The following is a 20866-nucleotide window of genomic DNA, read 5'->3' on the forward strand; positions in this document are numbered from 1 at the left end:
CTAGATACAAATCCTTTGTTGGATATGTGATTTGCTTATTTTGTTGTTGTTCTTATAAATGATTTTTTTCAGAGCAGAAGTTTTAAATTTTGATGAAGTTCAGTTTATCTTTTTTTTTTAAAAAAATGGATCATACTTTTGGTATCATATCTTAAAACTGTGTCTAATCTAGGTCATAAAGATTTTTTTCAAAAAAAAAAAGATTTTTTTCCTAAAAGTTTTATAGTTTAGATTTATGGTCTATTTTGAGATACTTTCCATATAACATATGAGGTTAGGATTGATGTGTCTGGTTTTTGTATATGCATATGCATTTGTTCCAGCACTGTTGTTGAAAAGACCATCCTTTCTCCTTTGAATTGCTTTTGCATCATTGTCAAAAAATCAGTTGACTATATTTATTTGGGTCTCTTTCCCTAATGTGGGGTCCCGTCCCAAGACCCTGAGTTCATTACACGAGTTGAAGGCAGATGCTTAACTGACTGAACCACTCTGGTGCCCCTGTTTGGGTCTTTTTTCTGCACCACATATTCTTTTCCACTGATCTCTTTATATTTATGTATAATACCACACTGTCTTGATTACTGTAGCTTTATAGGAAGTCTTAAAACCAGGGTAATGTGATTCCTGTAACTTTGTTTTTCTTTTGCAGACTTGTTTTAGATAGTTTAGATCCTTTGCCTTTCCATATGCTTATTAGAATCTGTAGGTAAAAAAATAAAATAAAATAAAATAAAAATAAAAAGCTTCTGGGATATTGGTTGGAATTTCATTACATCTACAGATAATTTGGAGTAGAATTAAAATCTTTACCATGTGGGGTCTTCCAGTCCAAAAACATGATACTTTTTCCATTTATTTAGGTCTTAACTGATGTCTTTCATTAGCATTTTGTAGTTTCTAGCATACAGATCCTATATTTGTTTTGTCAGATTAATACTTAGGTATTTTCTTTCTTTCTTTCTTTCTTTCTTTCTTTCTTTCTTTCTTTCTTTCTTTCTTTCGCTGTTGTTAGTAGTATTCCTTTAAAACCTTGAGATGTAAAATGCTGATTTTTTTAAAAAAATATTTTTATTTATTTATTCTTGAGAGACACAGAGAGAGACAGAGACATAGGCAGAGGGAGAAGCAGGCTTCCTGAGGGGAGCCCAATAAGGGACTCGATCCCAGGACCCCGGGATCACACCCTGAGCCAAAGACAGATGATGCTCAACCACTGAACCACTCAGGCGTCCCTTGATTTTTGTTTTTAGAGATTGTACTGTGACCTTGCTAAACCCAGCTCTTAGTTCTAAGAGGTGTTGTGGGGGGTTTTGTTTGTTTTGGTAGAGTACTTTGAATTTTTAAGTGGACAGTAATGTCTTCTGAGAATATAGTTTTATTTCTTCTTTTCCAGTCTGTATTGCAATGACTAATACCTCCAGTATGATGGTAGCTAAGAGTGGTAAGAGTGTGTGTTCTTGCCTTGTTCCTGATCTTAAGTGCGAAGCATTTAGTCTCTGCCACTAAGTATGATGTTGCTATAGGTTTTTTTTGTAGGTGTTCTTTATCAAGTTGAGGAAATTCCCCTGTATTCCTAATTCTCTAATTTTTTCATGAATGAATATTAGATTTTGTTACTTTCTTGCATCAAATGATATGATCCATGTGGTTTTTCTTCTTTGAATCATTAATGTGATAGATTACACTGAGTGATGAGTTCCAAATATTAAACTGTTGAGCATGCCCAGTATAAGCCCCTCTTGGTTATTGTGTATGTTTGTTTCTACACTACTGTAGTTGATCTGCTAATATTTGTTGAGGATTTTTGTTCTGTGTTCAAGAGGGATACTGATCTGTAGTTTTGATCTGCTTTGATATCAGAGTAATTTTGTTCTCATAAAATGAGTTGTGTTTCCTTTGGGAAGAGATAACGTAGAACTGGTGTGTTCTTTATTTAAGCGCTTGGTAAAATTCACCTGTGAAACTATCTGGGCCTAGAGATTTCTTTTTTGTAGAAGTTTTTTTAACCACAAGATTTATTTAATAGTTACAGAAATATTCAGGTTACTATTTAATTTTGGGTGAGTTTTAGTAGTTACTAACTATTTATTAAAAGATGTATTTTGAAGACAAAGTTTTGCTGCTAACTGGCTATGTGACCTTGGGAGAGGTATCTTAGTGTTAACCTCGCTGGTCCTTAATTCGTTCATCTGAAAAATTAAAAAGATTTTTTCGATTTCTTTAAGGTTTCACAAAGTTTTTAAATTCTGTAATTAGGGTAGGATAAGAGTGTATATGTTTGAAGTTTATGTGAAAGGATTGTGAGCCTCTGTTTCGTGTTTCATCTGTTAGTGTTTGAACATTGTTTTAACCTTGATTCACTTAGCCTCTTAACAGATAAGTTCTGTATTTTCTTCTTATCAGTGGATTATTTGGTGATGAAAAGGTATGGTCAGAGGCAGGCCTTTTTTTGCATTTATACGTGATATACTTAAGGTGTATGAAAAATTACTTTTATAAGCTAATTATATAGGAAGATGTAAGGTATGTCGTATGCTAGTTTTTAATGTTATATTTTTTGAATAATTAAATTACCAGTTTAGAATTTATACAGTGTTAGAAATGCATTTCTCTTTTGGTGATTATCCTTCTGAATCTTCATAATTTGGTGATTATCCTTCTGATTTAAAGTCATTCATTTTTAGCCACTTGATGGAGACAGTGTCTATTTAAATATTTTATGAAAATTTCATTTTTAAAAGGTGCACACTGCTGTGCATCCTGTCCATTTATTGGGTTAAAGCAAAGTGAAAATAGCATACAGATCTGCTGCCGAAGGAAACATTAAGTTGCAGGCTGCAGCTGGAGGATTTTACGTAGGCACCTGTGGGTTTGAGTGCGTTCAATATACAGACTGCAGTAGGAGGCTGGCACTGCCTCTGCTGACTCCAGTACACTCCTTCACTGCTGTCTGCCGATTTCTCCACTGTCCAGAAGACAAACAAAATGGTGCAGCACGTAGAGGGCATGGGAAAAAAATAACCGTCAATATGATTCAAAGGTGGGTTTGCTGCATTGAATAGTAGAGAAAATTGTTTATCAAGATTGAAAGCTTGGATATAGTTCAGTATGTCAGAAATCCTTAGCTGTTTTAATGTTTGTGACCATTTAAGAATGAAAATGTATAGTTCTGAAATCTGCATGCCACCTATATATAGTGGTTTCAGATATATTGCATGTGTGACATTAATAAATATATCCATGGTGATTATAAACAGATTTATATTTGTGCCAAATATGTGGAATGTGTGTGTGTCTATATATATAGACATGAATGCATGAAGGGTTTTTTTACTATTAATACTAGGTTGTTAAAAAAGTAAGAACTTAAAGGTTTAATATTTTCTCTGTTGCTTATTTGTCGCAGCTCCTACCAATGTCTTTTTCCTTATATTGTTCATTTTATAATAGTAGAGAGCATTAGTAGAGCATTCTCTGGTGAGATGGAAAATAAGTAGAATGAACACTGGAGTTGGCACTTCATATTTTATTGATGACTGTAATGCAGTGTGAGTTCGCATTGCACATAGTCATGATTTAAATGATTACCTCTTTTATGAAAGCAAAATGTTTGTAAGAACGGCCATGTTGAGGACAGTGAGTATAAAATAAGGAGAGGAAGTAGGACAAGTAAAATTTCTGTCCTTGGTTTCTTGAGCAATGTTTAGCATTGACTCAAGACACTGTCTTTTTAGAAGTACAGTATAGAAACAATTGAACATCAAGCATTAAAAAAAAAAAAATGGAGGTTTAGTTTCCCACCTCCTCCCGGAAGCGCTTTACTTATGTACTCATATATTTTGGGTTTCAGTGGCTGCATGTTACTGGGGGAGAGCTGTCCAGTTGAGACAAGATATATTTACTTAAGCCACACCCAACAGATTGAGCTTTTTTATGCTTGGGCACTATTTTAATCCTGTGCTGATTTGTAACCGTCATATGTGGGATGCCTTTGAGTTGTGAAAAAAAAAAAAAGAAGAAAATACTAGATTCACAGGTTCCAGCTTAATGTGTTCTTGAATATCTGAGTTGTTATATTAATAGCACAGAAGAGCAGTATTTAAGTTATGTAGCATTATCTCTATCTGAGAGAGAGAGAGAGATATTGAGAGAGGAAATATTTGTATGGTGCCAGTACAAGTGCACTGCAAGTATTCTGATCATATAGGGAACAGGGCTGCTGGCATACTATTTTTTAGTTAATATTGTAGGTGTTAAATTGAGGATTGACATTTAGAGTTCAGATTTTCTTCTTTGAGAAAATATTTGGCCAAGTGTTTTAAATATTTCACTTAATTTTTCTGTGCCTTAAAAAATTACAAAAGATTAAGCCTAGTTTATAAAATCTACTTATAATATTTTATTCTATACCAATGACATGTTGTATGTGATAAGAATTAACAACTGTATGGCTGTTTGCCACTGTTGGATTACCTCACCCACTTTACTATAAACAGAAATAAAAAGGATCAACATTCATTTTAGTAGTCTGTGGAGTGCCCATATTCTGTATTTTCACAAACTCCTTCTTTTAGACAAAGCAAATTCACTCTTTTTCCCAAAAAGAAAAATAACCCTCTTGTCTGTACTATATTCCTTTGATTTTATTGAGTAACATAGAAGAACAATACAGGATTTTTATATGCTAGATTTACAATAAATAGCTAAATGTAAATTGAAATATATTATATTATTAGAGTGTTTCATGTATCTAAAATGTTATATAACCCTGATGGAATGTTGCAGATGAAACAAAGAAATCTGATTGGTTCCTTACAAGACACAGCAGCCTTGAAATCTGTTCTAACCAGAGGCTTTTACAGCAGACTGGATGGCTAGTTAGTATCACAGTGAAAATATAAAAAAATGCTGTGGTGACAAGGAAGGGTTTGGAGGAGAACTGAAGTTATTAAAGCACTTCAGTAATTCCTGTCTTCTGAGCATTTTATTTCCTTGCAGGGCACCCCCCACCTTTTTTTTTTTTCTCGCTTTGCTTATTGTTACTTCAAGGGTGTTATATTCTATTAGGTTAACAAACTTTCTAAATAGTATTATTTAATCAACTAGAAGAGCCTGTCTAAAAAGTTTCACATTAAATGATAGGGTTGGTTAATGAGTAATATAATTTCAGAACATTTATTAAATATAGATGAGTGGGACTTGTTGGGAAGGAGGGAGGATATGATAGATAAGAGTTCTGAACTCTTTCTCCGTACCCTTCCCCATTCTATTAAATTTGTATTAGATGATTTGTCATCTAAGACTTAAGTGATGCTTGGTGAGGGCATATTGTTATTGACATTCAAACAGCAGCCTATTGCAAGTCAAAACAGGTGGAGAATTGTTTGCTGTCTGCTGGCTATTAGAAACACCCTTGAGATGTGAGAACAATATATGTTAGCTTTTATGTACTTATTATTCTTGGCTAGATGGTCTGCTGGAATATAGTTGTAAATTATAGTACCAAATATCCAATCCTTTTATCCTATTACAGAAAATATTCGAAATATATGTGTGGTTTATTTTATTAAAATTTGAAATTCTTATATTTAAATAGTAGTAGGTCAACTTCATAGGATCTGGGGAGGGAAAAATTAGTGTGAACAGGAAGTAAGCATTTAAATTAAGAAAATTAATTATATTGAAAGGAATTAGAGAAGCATCATAAAGCATAAAGAGTAGTATCTAATATATAGATATATTCTGATAAAAACCGACTATATCTTTTAGGTTCCATTTCTGTGCTCATTTTCTAAATTATCCGATATGCTAATAAAGTCAGGCTAAAGGCAGCTGGCTGCTCGTGTTACAAGCTGAAAACAAAATGGCTGGCAAGGATTAGTACTGTAAATTTGTAATAGAGAGCTGGATGCAATTAAGCTATCTTTTGTTGAAGGAGATTGTTACAAAGTAAGTTGATGAGGGAATGACTTGCAGTAGATATTTCGGATAATAAAGAAACATCTTTTTATTAAAGAAAATGTAAAAATTGTCTATTACAGCATAAAAACAAAAGATTTTATGCTGTAAATAGAGAGTAATTCATTTTAAACTAAGCAATAAAAAACTCTTATTAATATTCATTTAACCATCATTGTCTTTGTAATTCTAAGATCCAGGTAGTTTCTGGGTGTATTATTTATGAATCTTTCAGATTCACAGTATGTTTATGGGTAAAAGAAATAAGTGAATACATTCTTAAAGTGAGGGGGGAATTTAGAGTTAAGTTTCTGGGAGTTTTATAAATTAATGAGTCTTTTAGATTAACATTAGATTTATTTATTTATGAATCTTTTAGAAGGATAAAAGAGAATAACAGGAAACTTTAGAGACAATGAAAATAGGAGTTAGAAAATGACTTCATCCATAGGTTTGTGTATTAGTAAGCATTTTTCTGTGTAACTCTAAGCCTTTTCTCTTGATATTTAGCAATTGTCGAAAGATTAAATGACACTGAAATGGTTAATAGGCTTCAAAAGATTGAGAAATAGCTTCAGGAATTCCTAGTTACTTAGGTCAAAGACCATACATTAGCTCTCACATGTCTGTCTCTCACAGTCATGGCTATGTACTGTGAGAGGGCAGACAATATAAATTTGTCATCTCTGCTTCTTCAGGACGTAATGCAATGCCCCGGCACTTACTGGGTGCCTAGTAACTGATGAAGAAGCGTAAGAGCACTTTGTGTGTGCATATAGAGACACAGATACATGTAAATACATATGTAATTATACTCAAGTTTTAGAACCTTATGAAATAAATTCTATTACAGTTGGCCTTTGAACAATTTAGGGGATGGGGTACTGACTCCTGCACAGTTGAAAATCTACAAATAACATTTGACTGCCCCAGAACTTAATTATCAATAGCCAACTGTTGACCAGAAGCCTTACAGATAACACAATTGATTAACACATGGTTTATATGTTACATATTGTATTCTTATATATGAAGTAAGCTAGTGGAAAGAAAATGCTACCAAAGTCATAAGAGAAAAAAAAAAGAAAGTCATAAGAGAATATATATAGTACTATATTAATTTTAAAAACTCATCTATACATGGGCCTACACAATACAAATCGATGTTGTTAAGGATCAGCTGTACTTTATTTTACTCATTTAGCAGATAAAGAAACAGGCAGAGAAAAAAAAGAAGAGACCTGGCCAAAGTTTTACAGTAAGTGTGGGAGCCAGTATTTGTACTTGTATGGACCCAAAGCCTTTTATTGTCTCTTCCTCCAGTAACTGAAGATTGAGATGTTAGTATTCAACAGGATCCTTTACCCTCAGGAGGATGCATTGTGCATATAATCTGGCAGAAACTGCAAGCAGAGAAAACCTTCCCTACATCTCTTTCAAATTGCTTTTAGCTGATACTTTGTTTTCTAAAGTCCTTTTCTATAGCTATAGTTGATGGCCCATTATCATCACTGCTAATGGAGATGTCATTTCTAAAAGCTGCTTAAAAGCACAAAGCGGGTGTATTCAGGAAGCAGTTGGAAAATACATGAAGCTTTCTGCATTCCCAAAATGGCCGCCAACATCTAACCCGTTTTCATGTCCAGTTGATTAGAACTTCTGAATTATCTTCAACTTTGTTTTCTCTTGTCCTCTTCCATTCTCACTTCCTAATTTAGAATTTCCTTTTTTCCTACTTAAATTATGATGTCTCCAGGCTCAGTACCCTTAGGTCCATTCTCTATTTTGCTATAATAATGAATTTTCATAAATGTAATTTCCTATAACTTTCAAAACAAAATATAGTATGTCTTTTCACTAGTTCTCATTGTTATAACCATATCCTAACAGATACACACAGATGTAGATAATATACAGACTCCTACATACAAATATAGAATTTGGTTAAAAAAAAAAAAGAAGTTGATGTTTGAATCTCCTTTATCAGAGATGAAAAATTCCTAATATAAATATATCCATGAACAATTTTCAGTATTGTATGTGTTCTAAAATTTACTAAGTGTGGGCAGCCCGGGTGGCTCAGCGGTTTAGCGCCACATTCGGCCCAGGGCATGATTGTGGAGATCCAGGACTGAGTTCCATGTCAGCTCCCTGCATGGAGCCTGCTTCTCCCTCTGCCTGTGTCTCTGCCTCTCTCTCTCTGTGTCTCTCATGAATAAATAAATAAAATCTTAAAAAAAATAAATAAAATAAAATTTACTAATTGGTATTATGGTCTCTGTAGAATTCTGTATCTTGCTTTTGTTTGGTATGTATGGATTTGGTTTATTTCTTGTATGTGTTGTGTAGTATTCAATTTTATGAGCACATTTCTTTTACTCATTTCTTTCCTAATAGAAATCTGAATTTATTTCAGTGTTTGTTTTGTTCTGTGTTATTACAAAAAATGCTGCAGTGAATATCCTTATACACCTTATCTGAATTTTTCTAGGGGCTATACCTGAAAGCGGATGTAGATTATTTGCATTTCACTTTTGCTAGATAATTCCTGTGCTTAGTCACTGTATCAGTTTATAATCTTCTCAAAAATGTTTGAGAGTTCCTGTTTCGCAGTATCTTTGCCAACATTCATATGGTCAGACTTCTTCATTTTCCTAAACTGGTATATAAAAGGTAATATCCTTCTGATTTAATTTTTATTTCCTTAATTTCTAGTAAAGCCAGATATGCTTTGATGTGTTTTGGCTTTTCAGATGACCTCTTTTCTTAATAGCTTCCTTATATTCTTTATACATTTTTTTCTTGGATTATTTATCTTTGTCTTTTTGGTTTATGGATATTTATATATTCTAGACAGGGTTCAGCAAACTATAGCCCATGGATCAAATCTAGTCCACCACCTGTTCCTATACAACCTGTGAGCTGAGGATAGTTTTTACAATTATTTTATGATTCAGAAAAAACAGAATAGAATGTTACATGTAAAAATTATATGAAATCCAAATTTCAGTTCTATAAAGAAGAAAGTTTTATTGGAATACAGCCATACTTGTTTATTTACATATTGTCTGTGGCTGTTTTTGTCCTACAATGGTGGAGTTAAGTAGTTGTAACAGAGAACATATGGTCTGCAAAGCCTAAAATATTTATTCTCTTTACAGAAGTTCATAGATCCCTGTTGTAGATTGATCTTTAGTCTGTGACATTTATTGCAAATATCTTTTCTCAGTCTCTATTCTGTCTTAAGACTTTGCTTTTGGTTATAAGACTAAAACTCTAAACCTCAATTGAATGTAAGTTTAAAATTTTAATGTATTCATATTAATCATTCTTTATTCCTCCTATATTGTTTCAGAAAATTTTCTTTAATGGTTAGAGTTTTGATTTTTACTTCTGGATTTTTTACTACATTTTAATTTTTTTCCCTCTTAATTTTTTGGTAGTGAGATTATAGTATGACAAGGGGATCTAGTTATTTTTTTCTCATATGGAAAAAGTTAATTTCTGTACCCTTTTTGTTGTTGAATTTAGCCTTTCCTTTCTCCAGTGCTATATATTGCTATTTTCTCATATATGAAATTCCTTTATTTACATGTGAGTCTATTTTCTTGATTCCTTATTCAGTTACTTCTTTATTTTTTGATTAAATATTTCTGTTTTTTTTTTTTAATATATTTATTTTAGAGAGAGAGCATGCATAGGTAGGGGTAGGATGGGGAGAGGGAGAAAGAGAATCCCAAGCAGACTCCCTGCTGAGATCGAGACCTGAGCCAAAGTCGAGAGTCCAATGCTCAAGAGACCAAGCCACCCAGGTGCCCTGATTAAATATTTCTATATTCTACTAGATCCTAATGACTCCTGTTATTCAACCAGTTAATCATTATTGTATTTATGTTTCCTCGTAACTTAGGAGAAAAATATAAAACAGTAATACTCTAGTAAGGACCTTACTAATGACAAGTTTAGAGAAGGCAGTATTTTTCTTGAATTTTATATATTATATATACCAAGGTGTTTCAATTGAAAAACTATTTTCCTTAAAACATTTTGATCTTAAATTTTTTATTTTCATTGCTATCATTGTAATCAAATAATATAGGTGTGTGGGATAAATTAAAATTTGTGAAAAAAATTGAAGCATAGTTAGATTATATATATATATATAGGTTTTTTATTATTTTATTTTTTCAGTGAGTGTTAATACATTTAAATATACTTCTCAAAACAGAAAGATGTGCCTTTTTTGTGGGGTGAGGTGAGGGGGGGAAGATTTTTAATCTGTCAATAGCTATCATTCTATCTTTTTAAGGCATAAGAGGAATAAATATAAGGGTTTATTTTATTATGAACATATGACATAAAATACAAATTTTCTCTTACTTGTGCTTTTGAACTTATCCTCATATATGAAGGTAGGAATTTGGGGTCAAGATCATACTTTATCCTGGTTCCTTAGGTATATAGTGGTTGTTTCGCAGGTTTCCACTCTAGATATCCTGAGGGTAGAGATTAAAAAGTGAACAAAAGCCAATATTAGGAAAATAAAGGGAGATCTAACAAGAAATGAAGCTGGAAAAGTAGAATCTTATAGACCATGTTAAGAATTTGTATCTCTTCTTGGGCACCTGGGTGGCTCAGTCAGCTAAGTGTCTGCCTTCAGCTCAGGTTATGATCCTGTAGTCCCAGGGATCTAGTTCTTACTTGCTCACTCTCAAATAAATAAATAAATAAAATCTTGAAAAAAAAAAAGAATTTTGATACGTTCTGAGGGGGATTGCTTTAACATTTTAAACATTAAATGAGAAAACTAATACATCTGCATTTCTAAATGATTACTCATTTTGTGGATAAACATTTAGAAGAGAATGGGTATAGGAATTGGAGACAGGTTAGGTATGGATTCAGGGACATTTAAGGAGAAGAATCAACAGTATTTGGTGATGAATTCATTGAGATGAGAAGCTCTGATAGAGTATCAGGTTTGAAAGAGTCAGGGGAAAGTAAAATTTCCTGTTCAGATATTTTGAGTTTGAGCTATATAGGAGACATTCAAGTAGAGATTTCAAAAGGACAATTAATAATTAATAGATGGACCTCTCCAGTTTTTACACAAAGATGAATAAAAGGAGCTCCTTTTACATTAGAATACATTAGAATCATGTATTTAAAAGTAAAACACAAGCATTTGTGTTGAGAATTGAGAATCATTACAGAGTTCCTGATTGAGAATTACCTGTTTGGTTTAAGAAAAAAATCAAGGGATTAAATAATTTCATTTTTGGCTGTCTGTGTTTCCCTCCTTCTAGTCCTAGATCTGGAATTGATGAGGCACTAAATAGAGGTTAAGATTAAATCAGATTGTAAATTAAATCCTTGATTTAAAATAACTTCCTATTTCTCCATCCCAGTCTCACAGCTTCTGTTTCTTTATCTTGGTTAATGGAATTATAAGAAGTCCAATGAAATTCTATTCTTTATCTTGGTTAATGGAATTATAATAAATCCAATGAAATTCCCAAGTTAAGAATTCTAAGGCATCCAGAATTCCCTTCTTTCACTCATTTCACTCATGCAAATTAATTAATTCAACAGCTATCTTTTGAGCAACTACTACCTATCAGCTGTTGCTCTAGACATGGGGAATGGAACAGTGAATACAAAATTATTTGCCTTTATGGAACTTACATTCTAATAGAGAAGATGGCCAAAGTTAAAATAAATAAGTAAAATATAGACTATGTTAGTGATAACTACTAAGGGGAAACAAGCAAGGAAGGGAGAAGAAAGTATGTCTATGTAAATCTGGTATCTAGGGGGAGTATGATTTTAGATAGGGTACTGAGGGAAGATGTCCTTGAGGGGACACTTAGATACCTATCTGAAGGAAATGAAAGAATAGGCCTTACTGATAATCTGTGAGAGAAATATTCCAGGCAGATGCCTTGATACAGGTATATTTTTGGTGTGTTTATTTACTTATTTATTTTATTTTACAATATTTTATATATTTGAGAGAAAGCGAGAGAGAAAGAGCACAGGCAGGGGGAAGGGCAAAGGAAGAGGGAGAAGCAGACTCCTCTGCTGAGTAAAGGAACCCAAAACGTAATCACAACATGGGGCTGGATCTCAGGACTCTAGAATGATGATCTTAGCCGAAGGCAGACACTTAAGCAGCTGAGCCACTCAAGCACCCCTCTTAAATATATATATATATATATATGTGTGTGTGTGTGTATTTATCTATTTATTTAAGATTTTATTTATTTATTCATGAGAGACACATACACACAGAGAGACAGAGACATAAGCAGAGGGAGAAGCAGGCTTCCTGCGGAGAGCCTGAGGCGGAACTTGATCCCAGGACCCCAGGATCACGACCTGAGCCAGAGGCAGACGCTCAACCACTGAGCCACCCGGGTGCCCCTCTTTGGCATGTTTAGAACATGACAGGAACCAGTATGCTTCAGTGAAGTCAGAGGCGCAAGAGTAGTAGGAGATGATGTCAGAGAGGTAATGGGGGCCAGATCAAGTTGTGCTTTGATCTAAGTACTTTGACTTTTACTAAGATGGGGAATCTTTGAGGAGAGAAGTGTCATGATGTGATTTGTGTTTTAACAGAACCATTCTAATTGATGGGTTGAGATTAAACTCAAGTCCGGCCAAGACAGAGCAGAGAAACCAGGTGATAGATAAAGGTGGTTGGGACCAGGGTGGCAGGAGCAAAGAGTGAGAAGTAGTTTGGATAGGTACAGCTGACAGTTTACTGTTGGAATGAACGTGCAGTGTGAGCGAAAGAGAAGAGTTAAGGGTAACTCCCAGGTTTTTGACTCGAGTAACTAAAAGAATGGAGATGCTGTTCACAGATATGAGGAAGACTGTGAGAGGGGAAATGTTAGGCTGTGTCAAATTTTGAGATGCCTGCTTGATGTTCAAAGTTGAGATGTAGGGTGATCAATTCTGGAAGTACTGTGCTTTTGTTCACAAGGTTCAGGCTGGACATACAAATTTGGGAATCGTCAGCATCTAGATGAAACATAAAACCAAGAGTCTGTTTGAGATAAACAAAGGAATGTACATAGCAAAGAGTACAGATTAGAGAAATGAGCCCTGGGGCACTGGGCCATATAGGGACTGCGGAGAAGAGACAGAACAAGCCAGGGGGAGCCACAGAGGTAAGAAGGGGTAGGGTTTTGGAAGTTAAGTGAAAAGAAAGTTTCAAGGAAAAGAGAATGATGAATTGCATCAAATGTTGTCATAATAAGGCAAAAAATAAGAGAACAGAACTGACCACTGAAGTTAGTGGACTTTATAGGAGATCTTGGTAAATGTGAATTTGCTGGAGTGGTGTGGTTGAAAGCCTGATGAGAGTGGATTCAAGGAAGAAAGGAGAAATGATCATCATTAGAGCACCTCTTTCAAAAGGATACAGAGTCTTTGGAGTTCTCAGTCCCAAATATGCCACGAACCTGTGCTTCCTTCTGTGTTCTCAGCGTTAGTGCATTTAGTCAGGCTTTCCTTTCATCTGGGCTTATTGCAGTGATCTCTTTATCTCTGTGACCCCATGGTGACAACTATAGATGCTTGCCAGATTTGTCTTTGCAAATACTGTTCAGATCATGCTACTCTCCTGCTCAGTGTCCCTCATTTTCTTCCCCACACTTAGAAGATGAAGTCTAATCATGAATAATGATTATGCCTTTTGTTGTGATTATGCTTCTGCCAACTTTTCGACTTTCATAATCTTGTGTCTTCCCCATACTTTCTGTGCTCTAGTATATCAAACTCTTTGGATTTTCCTAAGTACACCATGGTCTTTTATTCCTGTCTGTTTTTATAAATAAAATCTGCTACTGTTCCTGAACATCCCTTCTTATATTTTAGGGAAGTGGCTTTCCTTAGACCAGGTTAATGTGAAGAGGCAGAGGCTATTCTAGTTTTAAGAATCTTAGGAAGCGGGCAGCCCCAGTGGCTCAGCCTTCAGCCCAGGGCATGATCATGGAGACCTGGGATTGAGTCCCACATCAGGCACCCTGCATGGAGCCTATTTCTCCCTCTGCCTGTGTCTCTGCCTCTCTCTCTCTGTGTCTCTCATGAATAAATAAATAAAATCTTAAAAAAAAAAAAAAGGATCTTAGGAAACTTTACATCTAGGTGACATCATCATCTTAGTAGCATAACTTCTCAAGCCCAGCTCAAAAGAGTAATATTTAGTCTAGTTAACGATAGGTTAAAACCTTCTTTGCTTTATACAATATTATCCCAATTTGGTCCAAAAATCCCCCAAGTCACCAAAATCAGCAGTAAACAAGGAGTGAGTGTAACCTTCGTCTTCAGTTTAGGGATCATATCTTTCTGTACAATTAGTACTTCTTACCTATAGTATCTGTCTCTGTTAGCACTGGGAACTTACAGATGGATCCAGTTCATTTCTGTATCAAAGCAGCGCATAATCTCTGTGAATGTTTCTCAACTTTGGCTGGCTGCAGGCTGAATCATCCAGGGTGTTTCAAAGAACTAGTCATGCTTGGGTCTCACTCAGTATTCTCATTTCATTGATCTGGGGAAGAGGGGTAGCTTGAGCATAAGCCGTTTTTTAAAAAAAAATACCTGGATTTCTAGATCAATCTGGTATATGGCCAAGATTGAGACTCCTATGTATCCTCCTCAGCATCCAGTTGCAACAGATAAGAACATCAAAAATAAAGTGTGTATATGTGCATATATAATACACCTATTGCTGACATTGTTTTATATATATATATATTTTTTAAAGATTTTATTTATTTATTCATGAGAGACAGAGAGAGACAGAGAGAGAGAGAAACAGAGACACAGGCAGAGGGAGAAGCAGGCTTCATGTAGGGAGCTCGATGTGGGACTCCATACTGGAACTCCAGGATTATGCTCTGAGCCAAAGGCAGACACTCAACTGCTGAGCGGCCCAGGCATTCACATTGTTATATTTTTAACTGTTGTTAAGTTCCTTTGTTGGGCTTTTTTTTTTTTTTTTCAAAGCTTCAACCTCACAAAATGTTTAAAAAGTATAAATTGACAAAAATAAACTCAAAATTCTTTCTTAGATCTATCATTCTGTGAATCTAAGAAGTTCTTATTTGTAGAGATATCTGTGCTTACTAACAACTCCAAGCAAACTGTTAAACTCAAGACTTCGAGTGAGCTATACTGAGTACCCGATTTGAGGGGAAAAAGTTTGAAATCAGAGATTATTTCAAATTTACCTTGGAATTTTTTCTTTCTTTTCTTTTTTTTTTTTCTTTTTTCTTTTGGTCTCCTACCAGCTGTACTGTTGAGTTTTCTAACATGTCATGATAGTTTTTTGTATAGATAGAAAATGGTGGAGAAGAGAAGGGCTTTAGAATTAGGCCTAATTTTAGATTCTGGATCCTGCAGTTATGACCTACAACTGTGGCCATGTTTGCTTGAATCTCAATTCCTGTTTCCTGATGTATCAAAAATAAAAATGATATTTATATTATAAGGTTTTATTGAGGATTGAATGACATAAATTTGTAAGACATTTAGCACAGTGACTGTGCCTGACACATAGTAAGAACCAAATAGGTAATGTCTGTTTTCATTAATGTTGGCACAGCTGAAGAAGAACTTCAGTTTTCTTTTTCAGTTATATAGAATATGTAAACATATATACCTATTTATTTAGTTTCAATATATTGATACTATGCATTCTTGAAATTAAATAATGAAGATGGCAATTTGCCTCTTGGTCTTCCTCCTCTAAACCTATAACCCAAGTCTAATCTGAGAAAAACTTTAGACAAACCCCACTGAGTGCATTCTACAAAATTCCTGACCAGTACTCCTCAAAACTGTCAAAGTTAAAACAAAAATTCCTGAGGAACTAGTCTAAGGAGTCTAAGAATGCATCATGACTAAATGTAAGTGGTATCATGGGATGGAAAATAGACATTAAATAAAAATAAGGAAATCTAAAGTGGACTTTAGTTAACAATGTATCAATATTGATTCATTAGTTTTTGGCAAATGACTAATCTAAGGGGGAAACTAGGTGTAGGGTTTATGGAATCTCCCTGTACTATCTCAGCAACTTTTCTGTAAATCTAAAACTATTCTAAAATAAAAAAAATAAATAAAAATAAAAAAAAATAATAAAATAAAAGTTTATTAATAAAAAAAAAAAGGGGATGCCTGCGTGGCTCAGTGGTTGGGTGTCTGCCTTTGGCTCAGGGCATGATCCCGTGGTCCTGGGATCGACTCCCACATCGGGCTCCTGCATTGAGCTTGCTTCTTCCTCTGCCTCTTTCTCTGTGTCTCTCGTGAATAAATAAAATCTTAAAAAAAAAAATATGTAATTGAAGATACCTTGATTTTTAACAGTTGCTCTATTTAATTCTGTGTTTGGGTTGACATTTTATATATTCATTGTACACCTTGAAAGCACAGTCATCAGGCTTAAAAATACTGACATTATTACTGGTGATTGCTCCATTTACAATTAGCAAGTCTATTTGTTTTCCTTTTATTACTCATCATCGTTGATGCATAGCTCCATCATGAGAATCAAAGTGTTCTGTGTTTAGAACTTTTCTCGAGCTACAGATCAGACTTTCTGGGATACTTTAGGCAATGTTGGATACCTTAGGCAAATATAAATTGATAACTCATCATAGGGAAGTTGATTTTTGTACTTAGAGTATATGAGCTAGATCTATGAGAATCTGAAAAGTATTAGCTACAATATTGGTGGCATTGTTAAATCCTTTTTATTTGGGATAGCATGCTTCCTTTTTTCTTTAGAGGAAGAGACACTATAGATGTTTTCTTAAGAACGAAATAACTTTTAGGTGGGTCTGGACTTACCTATGAAAAATAATTAAGATCATTGAGATTGTTGTGGAGGTTAAAGTCTTTGTGCTTTAGAATAATGCCACTTTTCTTATTATAGTAATAGTTTAGATAAGAAAAGTAAAAACATTGAACTTCTTAAACTGTGTCTCAAGCCACAGCAGTACCACTTGTTTTTCCCTTGAACTTGGTTTGGTTTTATGAATGCATTAATTTTAGAGCTGGCTCTTGGCAAAATTAATTCAACAGTGTTTTGTTTTGTTTTTGAGAATACCCATGCCACTTTGAACCTTAGCCCAAAGATAGTCATGTAAATAATTAATCTTTATGTAGTATGTTAGTACTATAAAAACAGATATCCATAATGTGTTGTGCCCAAGATTGCGAATCCGAGAAACCACCAAGGAGCCAACACCGATGCAAGCGCACGAGGGTTTATTAGCAAGCTCCAGCTCGGGTCCAAGTATACCCAACACAGCGGAGCAGGGACTTGGACCCCGAAGTGGGTTACAGCTGGGTTTTTTATAGGCTGGTCTAGGGGATTTCCAGAAGGGATGGAAGAATTCTAAGATGGTACTTTCTACTACGGGCGTGGGCTCTGTTGTCTTTCTGATATGGGATTACCTGCCAAGGACATTGAGGACATTCTGCAGTTTTTTTCCCTTTAAAGTTCAGCTCTTATTCACAGCCTAAGATGGCTGTACTTGTGCTAATGCTGAACTTTAGGTGGGATGGCCTTAATTTTTCTCGGCCTCCACAAATGTACTATAGAAGCTCAGAAGTGGGAACAATTAATTCTTAATGGGAGTCATCCCAAAAATCTTATAGACAAGATAAGAAAATGATATATATTTTTTAAAGATTTTATTTATTTATTCATGAGAGACACAGAGCAAGAGAGGCACAGACATAGGCAGAGGGAGAAACAGGCTTCATGCAGGGAGCCTGACATGGGACTCGATCCCGAGACTCTGGGATCATACCCTGAGCCAAAGGCAGACGCTCAACTGCTGAGCCACCCAAGGTCCCAAGAAAATGATATTTAAGCCATCTTTTGGTGAACGGATGTTGTTACTGATCATGATGATGATAGATAAAGATTCCAATTATCATTTAATAAGTGTTTACTTAGTGCCAGATGGCATGCTGTGTTTTATATACATTACCACATTTGTTTTTCACTGCAACTCCATAGAGATTACTAATATCAGCTTTACAGATAAAGAAATTGAGGTTCAGGGAAGTTAATTAAATTTCCTAAGGTCTTAAATTGAGTCCAGCTTAGTTGTGCTAGACACCAAGCCCCGTTAATATGTATTGGATATGATTTCCTTATATTGTTAAGTAGAGGCAACTGCATTTTAGGTAGAGGAGTTAATGTGAGTAAATTGATAGTGTTAATAAATTAATGAGGAGGCCTCATTAATCCATTTCCCCTTTGAATATCATCAAGTAGTTTGGTGCTGCCAGAGTATAGGAGAATGGCTGCAGGTAATAGAATATTTGTCTTAGAATTGCTTATATCAGGGGTTAGCAGACTTTCTCTAAAGGGCTAGATAACAAATATGTTAGGTGTTGCAGGCCATAATAGTTGCAACTACTGAACCCTGTCATTATAGTGTAAAAGACACCATCAACTGCATATAAATGAGTGATCATGACTCTGTGCTAATAAAACTTTATGGACATTCAAATTTAAATTTCATATACTTTTTATGTCACAAAATATTAATCTTTTAATTTTCAGTCATTTAAAAATGTAAAAACTATTCTTACTTAGCTCATTGTCTATCCAAAAGTAAGTGGCAGGCCAGATTTGACCTCTGGTTTATATGATAATAAGGATTTATTGGTTTATATAACTGTAAACCAGAAATAGGATAGTTTTCTTCAGTAATCCAGTGTTAATAAGGACCTTAGTGTCTCCCTCTGTCTTAATTTTCATAGTGTTAACTTTATCCTAGTGTTTATTCCCCTTGTTTTTCAAGATGCCACCCAGAATATCCAAGGTCTCCATGGTTTGTCTTCCATGTCTAGAGAGAGATAAGACTTTTTCAGGAAACTCTTTCTAATCTCTCTTGAGCTTAATCCCATCAAATTTCATATCTACCACTCCACAGGAACCATGTTAAATCATCTACATTGACTACATTTACTGGTCAATTCTCAATCTTCATGTTACTTGACCTATCAACATTTGATCTTTTCCCTTTGATGAAATGCTGGTGCTGCTTCTTTTTCTTTTTTAAAGTAGGCTCCATGCTTAGCATGAAGTTCAACATGGGGCTTGAACTCGCACCCTGAGATCAAGACTTGAACTGAGATCAAGAGTTGGGTACTTAACTGACTGAACCACCCAGGCTCCCTCATGAATCTCTTTCTTTACTTGACTTCTGTATTCTTCTAGTCTTGTCCCTGTTCTCTGGTTGCTACTTCTTATTGTCTGCAGTTTTTTTCTCATACCACCAGCTTCTGCATGTTGGATTCAGGCCCAAGGTTTAGTCTTTTGACTTCTCTCTTTCCCTCTCCCCTTATCTATACTCCCTTCTGTGGAGATGTCATACAGTTTAAAAGGGGTTTATGTACTGGTGGCATATGTACGTTCATGTCTGCTTTAATACGAAATGCGCATTGCAAGATTAGTATGTCCAGACCTGACTTCCAGATACTCTCCTCATCGCCGAACCTATTCTTTCACAATTTTTCCTATCTCAATAAATTGCACATCCATTGTTTGGACCCAAAATATTGGAATTACTCTTGATTATTTCTTTATTTTTCTCTTCTGACAGCAGATTCTCTCTGCTGTACCTTCAAAATATATCCAGAATCTGACCTCTTCTCTCCACCTCCACTGCTCCCTTGCTCCAAGTGTTCATTCTTCTGGATTTTTGTAGTGGCCTCTGAATTGAATTCTGTCCACTTTTGCTCCCTTTCCCCCTCATGGTGTCCTACCACCATCTTAATGACTTCTTTGTTACAGTAGAGAGCAGCAGAGATTTTTGAAACTAGACAATTTGAATTATAGGACTACAGTGTGATTTGGAGGGAGTCACTTTACTTCCCTGAATCTCAGTCTTACATTTAAAATGGGCATCATACTTGTTTCATAGAATTGTTATTAGTATTGAATGAGATAATGGTGTAAATATCTTTCTGATACTGTAGATATCAGAGAGTAGATATTGGGACAAATAAATTGTGGTTCCTTTTCCCTTTTCTACCCCAGACAGATGAGCTGCTTTTCATCTTTTGTCGTTATTAATGTGCTTATGTAGCCAGGAAGCATCTTATCTATGTACCTATTCATAAGTGACTTTTGGCTAATAAATAAATCTAGCTTATGTTCCTGGTCCTTCTTTTGCATTTTTTTAAATTTAATTATTTATTTATTTATTTAAAATTTTTGTTTATTTATGATAGTCACACACAGAGAGAGAGGCAGAGACATAGGCAGAGGGAGAAGCAGGCTCCATGCACCGGGAGCCGGATGTGGGATTCGATCCCAGGTCTCTAGGATCGCGCCCTGGGCCAAAGGCCGTTGCTAAACTGCTGCGCCACCCAGGGATCCCCTTCTTTTGCATTTTAAAAAGATCCCACTCATACCTTCCAGTTACATCTGCCTTTGTTGGCACTAAGTGTATACAGTTCTTACAGATTCATGCCTGACTAGTAAAAGGCACCAGAGTTTACACCTGAATAGTAAAACTTTAATCTATTTGAATTGTATTCCTTACAGCTTTAATACCCCTCCCATGCCTTCTACTAGGGTTGTATATTTAAGTTACCAAATGAGGATTGAAGGCAACCAACTTCAAAATCTTAATTCATAAAATCTAATCTGTTATTTATTCTAGCACAGTATTTAGCTGAGAACCCTCAAGATGAGCTTGGCTTACCAGATTCAGGGTTACTTAAATTGCTAATTTTTCAACTCTAATATTTTGATCCTGGGTTGAGAAGAAGAATCATTTAAAGTATCCCCTTCTTACAGGAAAGAAAAAGTTTTTCTTGGAATTATTTAGGCGCATTGCTACTAGACTTTCTCTAACTTTAAAGT

General features: G+C 34.9%; 1 protein-coding gene across 8 annotated transcripts in view; it reads left to right on the plus strand.

Annotated features, from left to right (window-relative positions):
• The window catches only part of TANC2 (tetratricopeptide repeat, ankyrin repeat and coiled-coil containing 2), a 362852-nt gene that overhangs the window by 84034 nt on the left and 257952 nt on the right, over positions 1 to 20866 (plus strand). The window contains exon 1 of one of the 8 annotated variants that reach the window (XM_041724736.1): positions 3015 to 3043. The exons of the other annotated variants lie outside the window; for them this stretch is intronic. The gene's annotated coding sequence lies outside the window, so the exon portion shown is untranslated. Of the gene's footprint in view, positions 1 to 3014; positions 3044 to 20866 lie in introns of those variants that run through there. 8 annotated transcript variants of the gene reach the window in all.

Source organism: Vulpes lagopus, chromosome 12, assembly GCF_018345385.1.
Source record: "Vulpes lagopus strain Blue_001 chromosome 12, ASM1834538v1, whole genome shotgun sequence".
Lineage (NCBI taxonomy): Eukaryota > Metazoa > Chordata > Mammalia > Carnivora > Canidae > Vulpes > Vulpes lagopus.